At 47.2% G+C, this 15,490-nt stretch overlaps 1 protein-coding gene across 4 annotated transcripts in view; it reads right to left on the reverse strand.

Annotated features, from left to right (window-relative positions):
* The window catches only part of BCOR (BCL6 corepressor), a 162,090-nt gene that overhangs the window by 69,195 nt on the left and 77,405 nt on the right, over positions 1 to 15,490 (reverse strand). The window lies entirely within an intron of this gene.

Consider the following 15,490-nt stretch of genomic DNA (forward strand, 5'->3'; position numbering starts at 1 on the left):
TGATTAGTACTGTGCGCCAGTCATGTGCATACTCAGCAGTGCTGTATGGACCTGCTACACAACTAATTTCTGTGTGATTGCAGTACATTGAGAAGACCACCAGATCAGACCTTAAAAACCAGACCCACATGAAATGTGCTGCCTGCCTGGCTCTATAGTTAGTTCAGATGGCTAGCGGACGGTATATACGCCTGGGTGTTTTGTAAGCATGCTCGGCAACAGTCACAGTTTCTGTAGGGCAGTGCTGATTACCAATAGTCGAAAGGTGCATGGGACTTGCCATATATAGTTGAGGTAAGGATATATTGAAAATGGTTTGGGTGGATCATGGGCAGGCCCTAAATAGCCTCTATTTTGCAATCCGGAATGTTGGCACAAAAACTGGCTACACACATGGATCTTTTTCATTTTACTTCTGTGGACCTTATGGTGTCAACACTGGCACTGTTGACAGGATACCAACGGCAGCAACTTGCCTCCATTTTTCCAAATAGAGCCCATAGCTGCCCTGGAAGCAGCGTCAGACGGCCAATCAACAGTTTGATGTCGGACTGCGCCCTATGTGATTGTCTGCCGGATGAGCTGCTGCTGCTCACCCAGCGCCGTCCTCCCTGCCTCAATCAGACTTTTCCAACAAAAGCAGGATGATTGGCAGCTATTCTGCCAATCCACTTGGTTACCGACAGGTTGGAACAAAGCAGCTAAAACGGAATAGGTCGGAACCCCTTCCAACCTATTCTAGCCGGAAACTGCGGTCTTTTCAACAAGACGGCAGTTCAGACTTGAATTGAATATACCCATATGTAGCTCATAGAGAAGCTTTTGTACTCACTGGACACAGGATAGGGCCACCATGCTATTTTTCTGTCTGCAATGCCCGATCCTCATAATGATCAGTAGATTATGGTGAGGTCCACTTAGAACTGCGTTCACCTACATTGCAGTATTTTTAGTAGCAGCAATGAAAACCATATAGTGTACGATAAGGATAATAATAACAAAAATCACATAGGGCCTTATTCAGATCTGAGCTCAGTACAAATTTGGGTACTCTTTACCTAGCACGGCGCCCATCGTGGTCATCGCTGGCATTGAATGCACTAAAAAATCGTGTGCGACGCGACCGACGCGATGCCCGCGATTTCCCATAGGGAACAATGTTAAATTTCTTATTTGACCCGATTTTACTGTTCAATGCCTCAATTGACACGATTTTTCCATAGGAAACAATGTTAAATGGGCCACAGAGGCCAAATACCCACCCTGAAGTGTGAAATGGCCCCCACAATTGTTAACGCCACCCCACGATCAACGTGAACCCGAAGAGTGGCGAGGGCAGCGAGCCCGCGAGGGGCGGCGGTACGCGTCCTACGACCTTTTTATACCCCCACTATCCACGTCGGCGTGGAGTTGAGAATAGAATAGTGTGGCGAGCGCAGCGGATACCTGTGAAGCCCGCGAAGGGACGCGTTTACCTGTGAAGGTATCCGCGTGCGCTCGCCACGCTTCGGGCTGGGTGGCTCGCTACGCTCGCCACACTATTCTATTCTCAACTCCACGCCGACGTGGATAGTGGGGGTATGAAAAGGTCGTAGGACGCGTACCGCCGCCGCTCGCCACGCTTCGGGTTGACGTTGATCGTGGGGTGGCGTTACCAATTGTGGGGGCCATTTCACACTTCAGGGTGGCTATTTGGCCTCTGTGGGCCATTTAACATTGTTTCCTATGGAAAAATCGTGTCAATTGAGGCATTGAACAGTAAAATCGGGTCAATTGAGAAATTTAACATTGTTCCCTATGGGAAATCGCGGGCATCGCGTCGCACCCGATTTTTAGTGCATTCAATGGCTGCGATGCCCGCGATTTTTTTACCTGCGATGCCCACGATCAAAATCGTGGGCGCCGTGCTAGGTAAAGAGTACCCAAATTTGTTTGGAAAATGGGCAAAACCATGTGCACTGCAGGTGGGGCAGATGTAACATGTATAGGCAGAGTAAAGGTGCCCATACACTGCCTGCGATGTCTTGCAGCAGTGTACGGACACCCGACAGCTTGTAAGCCGCCGGGACCTTCCCGGCAGCAGGGACGCATGCGATCTGTTGTGATGGGACGCATGCGATCTGTTGTGATGGATCACATGCGCCCCTGCTTCCCGCCCGCCTCGCAAGCCAGGAGGAACAGGTGTTTGGACAGCCTGCCGGTCTGATGTGCACGGGATTGCGCATTGGACCCGACGGCATGCTTATCAGGGTGTGGGTGGAGCTGAATGGGAATTGCCAGGAGAAGGAGATACACGCAACTCTGCAGGGGTGGAGCTACATGGGACTCAGTGGCGTCTGAGCAAGAGGGAGAAGAGAGACTGCTACCGTTGCAGTGGCATCCAGCCAGTGAGCATGTACTCTGTGGGTGTTTCTAAGGTAAGAGTGAGTGGTGTATATGTATGGGGAGGGTTAGGCTGCAGGGGTAGGGACAGTTAGTGAGAAAGTCAGTGTGATAGAGTCCAGGCCGTAGGTGAGGGAGCACATCGTGTGATAGAACTTAGGCCGCAAGGTAAGGGAGCATGTCAGTGTGATAGAGCGCAGACGCGGGGTAAGGGAGCACGTCGATGTGACAGAGCCCAGGCCGAGGGAGTACACCAGTGTGATAGAACGCAGGCCAAAAAGTGTTCAGTTTATGTTCCAGCGTAGGGGGGTTGATAGCGTTTGAGGGTGTCCCCAGAGATATCAGTGTATAGTGCCCCAAGATTGCTGCTGCCAGCCCTGCTTCTGTGCAGTGGAACATGAGATAATAGGTAATGTGACTACTTGTAATTCATTTTCTTCAGCTGTACAGATATCCAATTAGAAGAATGAAGTTTTAAATATATATATATATATATATATATATATAATGTATACAAAGACAAAAACATGTGCATATATCCATTTGTGTATTAAAATATGAATGTGTTCCTAAATAAAAATGGGATTTGCACAGATACAATGTATAATTCTAAAATAATTCTGCACTAAAGCTCCATACACATTAGGCAATCCGCACCGATGGTTGTGGGGTGCCCGCATCGTAGGGATGGCCATCGTTGCCATCGATAGTGCTAAACTATGCAGTGGCTGGCCATCGATATTTTTACATATCGATGGTCATCCATTGTGTTTGATTGATTGGCCTGTGGGCCAATCAAAACACAGGGGTGTCCCAGCACTTAAAAAAAAAAAAAAAAAGCAAAACATTGTTTTTCTGTTCCATCGATGGAGGAAAACCATCTTGTTCTCCCCCATCGATGGCAAAAGTATTCGACTTCGGCCATGAACCATTTCGAATCATTAATGGACGATGGCCATCCCTACAGCATCGGCAAGTGCAAGAGTGATGGGGGGAGGGGTGGTTTTGGGGGAAGCAAGAGCCATGCTGCAGCTGTCATTACCGAGGACCTTCATCTGTACATGCAGGTCGAGGGAGGAGGTCGTTAACAATGCACGGAAGCGTAGAGTGTTAACGATATTACGTGTACACATTAGATGAGATAGTAAAAGATATCGCCCTCATGAGCGATATTTTTAACTCTCTCATCTAGAGTGTATGGGGCTTAAGTAAGGGAAATCGTTGACAACATTGCATCTAAGAAGAAAACAGCAGCAACAGGGTTAAGTCAGTATTGTCAGAGTTAGTTTTAGAACATTACCCTACGATACATTGCAGACCTCCCTGGCAAAAAAAAAAAAAAAGGTTGTAGGACAGATGAACAATCACGGGGAATATTCAGCATGCTAGCAGAGTAGATGCAGCGTAACAGGCTATGATTGAACGGAAATAGTCTGCCATCTGTCCTGAAAGAGGCGTTTTCGTAGCTTGTTGTTGCAAAGCTGTTCCCAGCCGGGGGAATGCACGTCGTTAAAAGCCTGGATAAGTTCCGAGACATTTGCGGGAAAAGACTGAGATCCCACAACAAAAGCTGTAAAGATCCACTAACACTGATCCGTATGTAATAAGCAAGCTATTTTAAACTCCAGTGATCAAGGCCATTTTGTATTTTAGTCTGAGGACAACCGTCCCACTCTGCACAACTGAATATGATGAACCCCTTTGTGACTAGAAGGGAAGAGAGTTATGGGGGCTGGAGAATTCAACGCCAGCAAGCATAGTATTTGTAACAATGACAACTATATACAAAACATGATCTCGCTTGAATGGTGTGAGTATAATGAGTCAGTCTGGTCATCAAATGAATGTGGTAAAGGTGATGATTTGTTAATGGATACGGAGTGTACAGGACATTTGACAGCCTGTGCTCCTATATATGAGCACCAGGCCTACTCTGAGTAAACTCGCATTTTTTTGCCCTACAAAGGACATGAAGAAACTTGAAGGTGTTTCCCCACTTCAGCTGCTGAGTTTTGTCTGCACTACTTTCAAATGGCAGTTATTTAAGGAACTCTATCTACCTGTAAGCAAGAATATCCATTTCAGACAGAAAGCGGTTTCACAGTGATTTGAAACCCATTCACCCCGCAGGTTGGACCTAGGTTATCACTTCTCATCTGCCAGCCCCTGAAGATGACCTATCCAATTGCCGGTGAGCTGGCTCTCTGTAGTGTATGCACAGAACTGGGTTACCAATCACACTGTCCTATAATCCGGGTCCTTCCTGTGTCCAACCATGCAAGCTGGTGGGGTCACTGGACCCGTATTACTTTTGGGAGTACCCTGTAACACTGAACCGCGCCCCCTGGCAATAACCTGGGTTGAAGCAGCGGTGTGAAATGGGTATAATGTAACAGCCACATATGTAAAGAGGATTAATTTGGCATACCGGCCTTCCGGATGCTAAAATAACGGAACCATAAGACTGGTCAGAAGTCCGGAACTCACAAAGCCGATGGTGTAACAACTGTTGGCATCCTGAACTTAAGTATACCAGGGCTGGTTTAGGCCCAAAGGGGACGCGGTCTCATAAGAAAAACGGGAGCCCAGATATTACATAAGTACCAAAAAGTCAGTAAGGAGCTGATTGGCTGGAAGTTTATCTCTCCTTATCACACTTGAATTTATCTCTTGTTAAGGCTGAATACATCTGCCCCATTGTGCCACTGTATAAAATACTCTATACTCACAAATGTCAGGAGTTTTGAGGATTTCCACAATATGGGAATGAGGGTACCACAGTAGAGAACAGTCTCTATTTTATACCGTGACACCCTGGGGTGTCTTGGGACAGTTGCAAGGGCACCTTGTGCTGGTGGTCCAAAATAATTAAAACAACTTATGTTACAGGCAAAACTGATGGCTTCCTATCATACAATATGTGGATAAACAGACAAATCCTGTCTCTCACCACATAACTTACCCCAACAATGACATATAAACACAATGGTGGTGCAATGAAAAAACTCTGATTCTCTAGGGCAGTGGTTCTCAACCTTGGTCCTCAGGGACCCCCAGCGGTGCACGTTTTCCAGGTCACCTAACAGATACACGGGTGCACCAATTACTCACTGGCACATTTTAAAAGATCACAAGTGGAGCTAATTATTTCACCTGTGATTCTGTGTGGAGACCTGGAAAACGTGCACTGTTGGGGGTCTCTGAGGACCGAGGTTGAGAACCACTGCTCTAGGGCACCATGATTCAAAAAAGTTTGGGAACCACTGCACTAGACTATAGTGTCAGTGCTGCCCAAAGCAGCAGGCAAGCCAGGTCCAAACCCAGCAATAAAGTGATAGCATCCAGGCGTGTTATCGGAGCCACTACCCTGGCAAGATAATATTAATAAATTGTACAGAAAAAAAAAGTTTGTTATCGGGAGAACATTTGGGTATATGATAAACAGCGCTGAGAGAGATACTAGCACTTTAATAATTATTATCATTGTTGATGCAGGTACATTTAGTCTGCGTCACTGAATTGTATCACTTCTGTAATCATGTAAACACTGAGATTGCAGAGTACAAAGTGCAATGCATGTACAAAATCTACTACCGTAGATAGATCAATATATTGCTTAGCTGTATCACCTATTAGGTGCACATCCGCCAATACAATCATAAAAGGGGATATTTCACCTGTACCATGCAGCTAAAAAAGACCCTTGCAGAGACTGTATGATGTAGTGTGGGTGACAAATGTGCTGCTCAGCCATAAAGTAAAGGCCCCCATACACTAGGGCGACTTGTCCTTAGGACAAGTCGCCCCCGACTTCCTCCTGAGCTTCCCCGGCTGCTCCCCGGGGGAGCTTGATTAGATTGGCACTTGATGTGCCATTTTTTACATGTGATAAATCGTCTCGATTTATCACATGTAAAAAACCCGGGGAGCAGGGGGGGGGGGGGGGGCTACAGAGCAGGGCTGCTGGTGGGAGCAGGGGGGGCTGGGGACGCAGGCGCCATAGAGCCGGGCAGAGGGAGCCGGGAGCTCTCTCAGCCAATTGCTGACTGGCTGAGAGAGCGCTTAGCCAATCACAGGCCGCCCATTCATTGTATGGGCTTTTTTTTTTTATTCAGTGCTGACAGCTCCCGGCTCCCCCTGCCCGGCTCTATGCCGCCTGTGTCCCCCGCAGCGTCCCCAGCCCCCCCTGCTCCCTCCACCGCCGCGCCGCCCCACTAGGTCCCAAGTCGGGTGGTCGGACGTGCAGCAGGTCCGACCACCCGACGCAGATCCGATGCGCATCGGATCTGAGGGGACATCAAAACTAGCCGATTTTGGTCCGATTTCGGCCAGATCCGACTGATCTGGCCGAAATCGGACCAAAATCGGCTAGTGTATGGGGGCCTTTATATTCACACTACCACATTGATGTAATGCCTCACACACACAGGGCGACTGTGCCTTTGTGCTGAGCAATCTGTCATGGCCAATGTTTCGTGGTGAGAGAACACTAGTGATGACTAGATATATACTGCAGGCTTGAATGATCTAGCTGGCGACAGCGATGAGCGATTTGTCATTAATTTATAAGCAATCTAGCCAGATTTAACTTATATTGCCCTGTGTGTATGCCCCATAAGAATATCTCATCCATATACCCCCAACATATATTACAAGGGACACAAACTATAAGCATCCCACACACACACACAAATGCAGAATGAGGCCTGTTAAGGGAAGATGAGAGTCTACATCTATAGAGTGTAAGCTTGCAGCAGGGCCCTCTAACCCCCTAGTCTGTCTGTTGTTGCCCAGTTTGTTCTGTCACGGTCTACTATTGTAAAGCGCAACGGAATCTGCTGCGCTATATAAGAAACTGTAAATAAATAAATGAACAGAAATGTAATGTTGTTACCAGTACAGACTGGTCCATAAGTATTACAACAGATAGATCCACCACCTAGGTCCTGCCTCTTTTGTGCGGGCATAAGGATAAGTGTTACAGATTCCTGCACAGCTCCGCTGTTCGCGTGAGTATAAGACATTGGTAAGTCTGCAGGATTTTCCAGTGCTTTGCTCTGACCCACGTAATGCTTTGATCAGCAAAAGCTTTACAGTTATAGATAGTGGTCTTTTGTTAGCTGTTCTGTTTAGATGGTGAGGCTTGGCATAAAAGTATACATTGGGCATTAGAAATTGTATTGGCCATGCCAATATACCAGGTCCTGAATAACGGACATGGAAGATGAACATATATTGTAAGTGGGCCCTGCTGGATGTAATTGTTTTATCTTGCATGCAGATTCCTTTTTTCTTTTTAACACCATGGATGCTACAGAGTATATACATTTCTTCTTACCATGCCAGTGTATTTACCAAAGGGCAAAAAACGTGTTGTTACTGGCAGAGGGTCTTCACTCTAAGCCCCAAGAGATTTCCGGATCAGTCATAAGGTGCCCATAAACGACAGCAATTTTTCGATTGCACTGCCGCCAGGGCTGGTTAGCACTGACCACGCACGCATGCGCAGACCCCCTAGCACCCAGCTGAGCACATTGCAGGGATGGAGACCTTTCGGAGACCTTTCCCTGCGATGTGCTGCTCCGGTGGGTCTGCGCATGCGCAGTTAGTGCTGACCCGGCGGCAGTGCAGTCCTTAGCCCATGGGATATCGCTATCTCAGAATGTTGGGAGCCCAAGGATGCGAATCGCTGCTTCCCGGTGTTGATACATCGGGCAGCTTCGCATCTCCCATATAAACCTTAGAGGGATACGGCCGGAGGCGATGCAGGAGGAATCACAGCAGGGATTGGAGATTCCTGCTGCGATCCCTCTTACATACATTTCAGTGATACTTACAATTTGCGGCTCGGTTAGTTAGCCGCAAATATTGAATGATAAATGAACCCCATGCCATGAAATCCTTTATACAAAACTACAGAATGCACAGCACGATCGTGACACGGAAGAACATGTCTGCTGTGTGCCGTGCTGAGCGCTAGCTGGAAGGCCGGGAGATCCGGACATCAGGGCAGCTCGTCAGCGTGTCATGCTGCTGCTCGCCGCTAGTGCCTATGATTAGGAGGTCTGGCCAGCTCTCAGCATTAACCCTTCGCCAGCGGTAACATGACGCCTGTCTCTGCCAGCGCTCACTGCCACCGGGCTGATACAGTGGGATGTAATAGGTACGATCATGACTCCCCATTTCACTACCCCAGAGCGAGAGCAGACTACCTACTACGTCACAAAGAAGCCGGGTAATCTTATCTAGCACCGCAGGTGTTAACAAAACCCCGTCTGCTGGGTTATCTGCTGACAAGGAGACTAATCAGGTATTTCCGTGCATCCACCTAGTAACAGGAAGCATGCAGAGGGTTAAACCAGAGCTGACAAACGTCGGACGCTCCAATTATTGCCTAATACAGCAACTGGGTGTACAGTATGGTGAGGGAATAGGCAATCCTGTAACACCCGCACATGGGGTATGCCCAGATCACACAGAAGGGGTTTTGTAATAATTGGTGGCTAACTTAATCATCCAGCCCCGGAGATGACATGAGGAAGGACGGTCTGGGGTGGAGTGTAGCTACACAATGTTTGGGGCAAGGGGATTGCTCATTATCCACATCAGCCCTGTAAACCAGCTCCTCTGAGGTCCAAGTGACCAGCCGGAGACCCCACATTTAAAGTGACCGCTCCCCGCTTTGTGGCCCGCTTCCTATGGCTGCCCAATGCCGGGCGAGGCACCCCACAAGCACGCCGCTCTCCCACAGGGTTGGTCTCGCATGGGCAATTGTTTGCCCCGCAATGTCAATTAGAAGCAAACTTTGATCCAACGCAGCAGCGCCGCCGCCGCCATGTACGGTAACACCAGCCTGGATAGCAGTACATGACATAATAGCGTGAGGAATCCGCACACCCCCTTCTATTATCGGCGGATTAATGGGTGTACGTTCCCAGTTCCTAGCCGTCTGCGCCATTTTACAGAGTGTTGGAGAAAGGGGGGTGGGGGGGATTTCAGCTGCTGGAGACAGCTAGGAGAAGAATTATATGTAGTGGGGGGCAGGTCTGGCAGTAATGTGCATTTCAGGTAATTATGCAAGCAATTCAGGCCTGGAGCAAAGTCTCTAAAGAATTGCATTAACTAGGTTTAACGCCTTCTCTTCCAGGACGTATTAGCTAGCCAGACTCCTGCTATTTCTACAGGAGACAAAGAGAAAGCACACAGCAATAATGATGTGACATATATATATATATATAATCTGGGGGTACAGTATGTGCGCTAGACATCGCAGCCTGCTGCAGTATTGACAGGGTATATAAGGCTATACAATTGCACATATACCGTACGTGGAATGTGGACATCTGCAATAAATGAGGCACCAACAATGATGTGTGTGTGTGTGTGTAAATGTATATATTATGCATACACACACACACACACACTTACAATACTACTGGCATTTGGCTAGAACACGGGGTATATTGAAGTTTCCAATTGCGGGTGCTGGAAAAACTAGAGGACAATAAATATTTTATATGCATATATCACACCACAAGGCATTTATTTTCCGGCAAAAATATTTTTATATATATATATATATATATATATATATATATATATATATATATATATATATAAAATCGATCCTCTACCACTGCTACCAGGGACATACATATTTGTTAAACGTAAACACACGTTGCCACATAGTAGGTGCACATGTAGCCTATGCATCACTGCATAAAATAACATTGGTAATAAATGCAGAGATTTATGAATAACATGTTTTTAATGTATGCATCTTTCAGAATGAATGGTTATTGGATGACTCGCAATGTGTAGTGTGTAATGCATTGGTGGAGGCAGAGAGCACATTGTGCCCATTGTCAGTGTACGGTACTCCTATTATTCCTCTAGTCATCATCAGTTCTCGGAGCAGTGGCTCATTCACACATGCATATAGCCTATAGTTATCTCAGCAGCCACATTCCGCTGTGTGGCCGAAGGCTCGAGATCTTTGTGGACCTGCACGTACTGGAACAAGTAGCGTTCGGGACATAGGGGCAGATGTATTAAGCTTTAACAAGAGATAAATGCAAGTGTGATAAGGAGAGATAAACGTCCAGCCAATCACCTGCTAACTGTCATGTTACAGGCTGTGTTTGAAAAAAAAAGTCCGTAAGGAGCTGATTGGCTGGACGTTTATCTCTCCTTATAACCCTGCATTTATCTCTTGTTAAGGCTTAATACATCTGCCCCTTTAACCCCAATGCCGTGCACGTGTGGCCCACTTCTGAAGTAACCACTTTATTATTCTCGGGTCGGGCAGAGATAGCGCCACAAACGTGTCATTGTTGCCCGAGATTGTTCATCGACATTTATAAGATTTAAATAAATTCGTGTGTGTGTGTTTGTGTGACCTTCCGGGACTCGCTCAGACAGGCACCATGTTGCACAGGCGCAGAGGGCTCTGCTGTATAAAGGCTCAGGGATCACTGATCGTTCACCACAAAGTGGCAGATACTGAGCCAAGCTTGCCATGCCTGCCTGGAGAGGTGCCAAGCACAGTCTGCTCAGGAGTGGCAGCACAGTAATAGGCAGGTGCTGCTGGTTGCCTCCTACCTTGATCGTAAAATAATCAGGACAATTTTATATTATCTTACTTCTTGTAACATTGTGAATATATGTTAGAAATTGATCCTCCACAAAAGTTGTACAGGCCACAACCATCATAGGTGCAATCCCTACTGCTTCTCTGTGTAGTCCCCTGGCAATGCAACCCCATTATGCTTCCTAAATTCAGCTTTAGGATAAGGATGCAGTGCTAATTATCAGTCAGTATTAGAAAATACAAAGCTAAGAAACTGAGCGTGCATGACACAGATATGCACTTGTTTGGCTACATTTATGGCAGGGGATGAGTGTGCGCTGGTAACGTGGGAGACTGGGCTGGAGCAAGGCGCAGCCCTTCCCGGCGCTTGTCTGCTGCTAAGCCTTGAATTCATACTGCTCCCTCCCCCACACGCTCCTCCGTCTCCCTTCTCATTTCAGCCGACAGGAAACTTGAAGTTAAAAGGAAAAACCCACACACAAACACATGCACGGAATTAGACACACACGCTGCCTGTGAAAGGACAAGCCGCGGCGCACCAATAACAGGGGAAGTTTCCCTGCTCGTATGTAATGCTACTGACTCACACATACAGCAAAAGGAAATGAAACTATACAGTATAAATGTATATAATATCCTTATAGTATATATATATATATATATATATATATATGTATGTTTTTAGATTTCTGGAACAGACACCTGTATACAAGTGAAAATACTCTTCCTTGAATGCTACAGTTCTTATCTAGGATAATTGTTACCTTTTTATTTTCACATTTTAACCAGAATTATATAAAGTAACAAAGATGTGTCCTCTAAAGGTCCATACACACTGGGCAAAAACAAATTGCCCAGCGTGTATGGATAATGACAGGGAAAATAGTCTAAAACGCTCATTGCATACACACCATACTTGCCTACCCTTGAAGTTGCCTGGAGAGGACAACCAAACTTCCTCTTCAGGGGGCGGGGACAAGGCTAGCTCTCAAAGCTCAGCCACTAATCCACACAAACTCAACTATTTGCAAGTCCGTAAAGAGGGGGCGGGGTTAAAATGATGCAATTCGCATCACTTTAATCCCGCCCTCTCTCGCAGACCTGCGTATTCCAGCATTTCTCGTGGGTGGGGGAACGTAGGCAAGTATGAAACATTGAGTGTTTCTCACCCATTTTAGCAATTTTCCCAGGGGTGTATGGCTTTCCATAGCAGGACACCATGGAAAGCCGGATGGCTGTTGCTAATACCAGTAGATGAGTGTCCGGGCGACAATGCTGTGGGAGCACACATCCGCTCTCTCAGCTGCCCCGTAAACACTTGGTGATTTTTGAGCGGACAGTTTTAGCATGGCCAAATAGCAAAACTGGGATGGGCCGAAGGTTGCCCCTCCCTGATCTATAGAGTGTAAGCTTGCCTATAGATTGTAAGCTTGCGAGAAGTGCCGTCCTACAATTTGGATTGTCTGTAACTACCCATTTTGTTTTATCCCTATTTCCAATTGTAAAGTGCAACGGAACTTGCTGTATAATAAACTGTTAATAAATAAATCATTGGAAACCATGATTAAAGCACAAATTCCAGAATATCAAGCAAGCATTTTATTGCAGCCTGACCTACAGCTTATCCTGCTGTTCATGCGAACAGTAGAGGCATGCAGACATTGTAAGGGGTATGGGTAAAATCCGGAATCGGATAAGACACCGGAATGCCGGACTGGACATCAAACTCTGCATTCCGGAGCTTGTAGTATCCGGTCCGGGGGTGTCCTGTCCGGGGGTGCTCCATCTGATGAGGCTGCTCTCGCACCTGTCACCTGGGAGAGGAGAGGGGGGAGAATACAGCCTCACTGCATGGTCCGGGGGTGTAATAAAAACTGGAACGGTCCAGACCACACGGGGAGGCTGTAATCTCCCCTTCCCCATGTCCCTGGTGTGAGCAATCACAGGCACCCCCCCGGACAAGACACCCCCCGCATGGGACACCCCTCGGACCAGACACTATAAGCTCCGGAATGCAGAGTTTGATGTCTGGTCCGGCGTTCCGGTGTCTTATCCGGGTCCGGTTTTTACTTAGTCCCCATTGTAAACAGTGAAGTCAAGTCCCATATTTAGAGCAGTTTAAGAGGGAGGGTCAGGGAATACCCCCCCTGGAATGCAGACCTTGATGTCCGGTTGAGTGTTCCGGGGTGTTGTCCGGTTTTGGTATTTACTTAGTCCCAAATAAAAGCACTAGTAATGGGGACTATGTAAAAACTGGACCCAGACCGCTGGACCGGACATCAAAATCTGCAGTCCGGAGCTTGTAGTGTCTGGTCCGGGGGGTGTTTTATCCGGGGGAGGGGGAGGGGGGGGGGGGGGGGACATGGGGAATGGAGGGATTACAGCCTCTCCGTGTGGTCTGGCCTGTCCGGTATTTGCTACACGCCCAAACCATACAGGGAGGCTTTATTCTCTCCCTCCTCCTCCTCTCCCTGGTGACATGTGTCCCCCCCCTGCAGATTTTGATGTCCGGTTTGGGGGTCTTGTCCTGGTCCGGTTTTTACCCATACCCCTAGTAATGTTAAGTGTACATTGTTTTCTCCTTGCTTCATGTATGGGCCTGTGTATGAGCCCATAGGAAACAGCAGAATGGTGAAGCCTACTTATCCTGTTACCCTACTTCCTTCATCCTGTAAACTTGCACCCTGTTCCCCTTATCCTATTACCCACTTCTGGCCTGTAAAACCACTAACTTCACACTATACTTAAGGTGACTTTTGGTCTGTGACCTTGAACTGAAATCACTTCCCCAGACTTCCTTATGGCAGCTGGGATATTTAACTGTATAATAAACAGCAGCAGTACGTAATAAGCGAACCAAAAACACTGGCACAATTGCACTATAGTCAACAAACCCAAACTACATTTATTAACAATGAATCCACCAGTATGGTGGTAATACTAGTTTCTTCTTCATTACATGCGCCAGGTAAGAAAAACACTCGCTATCGAATAGATGCTGGCCACGCTTCTGTAAATCTATAGCCCAGCAGAAAGCTTCCTATGAATGATCTGGCGTACAGAACTATACTGCGATCTTGGAAACCTGTACGGAGACCTCTGCCTCCACAGTGCAGCATTCCATGTACGGAGTACGCTGCGCGATCTGTGTACACTCCGTGCTGGATTTATCACTATAGCTAGATTCTATAGCAGCAAATTATAGACCGGAACGTTTCCGTGCAGCTGGCCTTGTATTGTGCAAGCACTGTGCACAATGGCAGTGATGGTAATTATATTTCACGAAGTACTTTTCTCACTGCGTATAATCAGGGAAAGGGTTAATGGGGATTAACAGAGGGTTCCTGCGCAACTCCCCACCTCCCAAATCACATCATTTAACCCTATTAACAAACAAAAAATAATAATAATTCTGCTCGGGGATTGCATGAATGGAACAGAAACCTGTGTTCCCCGCAGCACTGTTGCGAGGGTTTGGAATAAATTCCCGACCCGCACCTTCCGTCACAATGGAACTGTGTACCCTGCGTCAGCTAATGTGTTATCTTTATGCGTAACCCTTTAGGTGTAATTGGATTTAATACGTACAGCTATGTTAACGATCAGCCACATCATGATTTGGCAGCAGCAGTTCCGGCTGAACGGTCTCATTGATGACTATTGTGTTTGCAAGGGAGACTATTAAACCGAAAACCCCAAAACAAAAGCACATGTCCCTTTCTGGCTTTTGTGTCCCGTCATTACGTCCAATCTGCATCACAACTACCCCATTTCTAGCGCTCGCATAGCAATTGCTTAGCAAACATGGAAAGCCCCCCGGCGCACGTTATCTAACCTCATCCTGCAATCACGCAGGGTCTCGCTCTCCCTCGCTGATAGATGCAGACAGCGGGGATTTTTAGTTCGTAATTGCAAACAGAATGCATGCATTGGAATTAGCAAACAGCCTCCTTTTCTAGCTGCTCATTCCTCGATGGAACAGGGGCCTGGGAAATGACTAGAAGTCCATGGGTTAAACGTGCATTTGCCCCGGCCGGGCCAGGGGAATAAAGGGACTTTTATACGAGGAAGATGTGCAGTGATAGTGTAACCAAGAGGGTTAAACAAGGCAGGCATTCATCGCTAAGCGTTTGATCTTGTATGATCGTGCCTGACAGAAGCTGTGTTTCCCTCGTTTAGCAAGAAACAGCCTCAAGAGCGGCTGATTGATTAGGAGTCCCTCCCCCAATCCTTTTTATTCCGACCCCCTCCCCTGCTCCGATCACCAGGACAGAGCTCCCCCGGGGATAAAGCAGTGGAGGAAAGCACATCTCATTATACGGCAAATGGCCGGCCAGCAGTACATACACAACGAGATATTAAACTTGCTCCTCTGTCCTCCAGCAGCTACTGTAACAGCAGTAACCCATTCCTAGGCTGCCATATTACCAGTGCACGCAGGGACTATTACCCCGGGGCGAGTCATTCCCAATCCCACAAGGCCAGAGCCGGGAGCAGTCATGTGGGTGCTAAAATAGG

This window comes from Crinia signifera, chromosome 2 (genome assembly GCF_055691185.1).
Source record: "Crinia signifera chromosome 2, ASM5569118v1, whole genome shotgun sequence".
Classification (NCBI taxonomy): domain Eukaryota; kingdom Metazoa; phylum Chordata; class Amphibia; order Anura; family Myobatrachidae; genus Crinia; species Crinia signifera.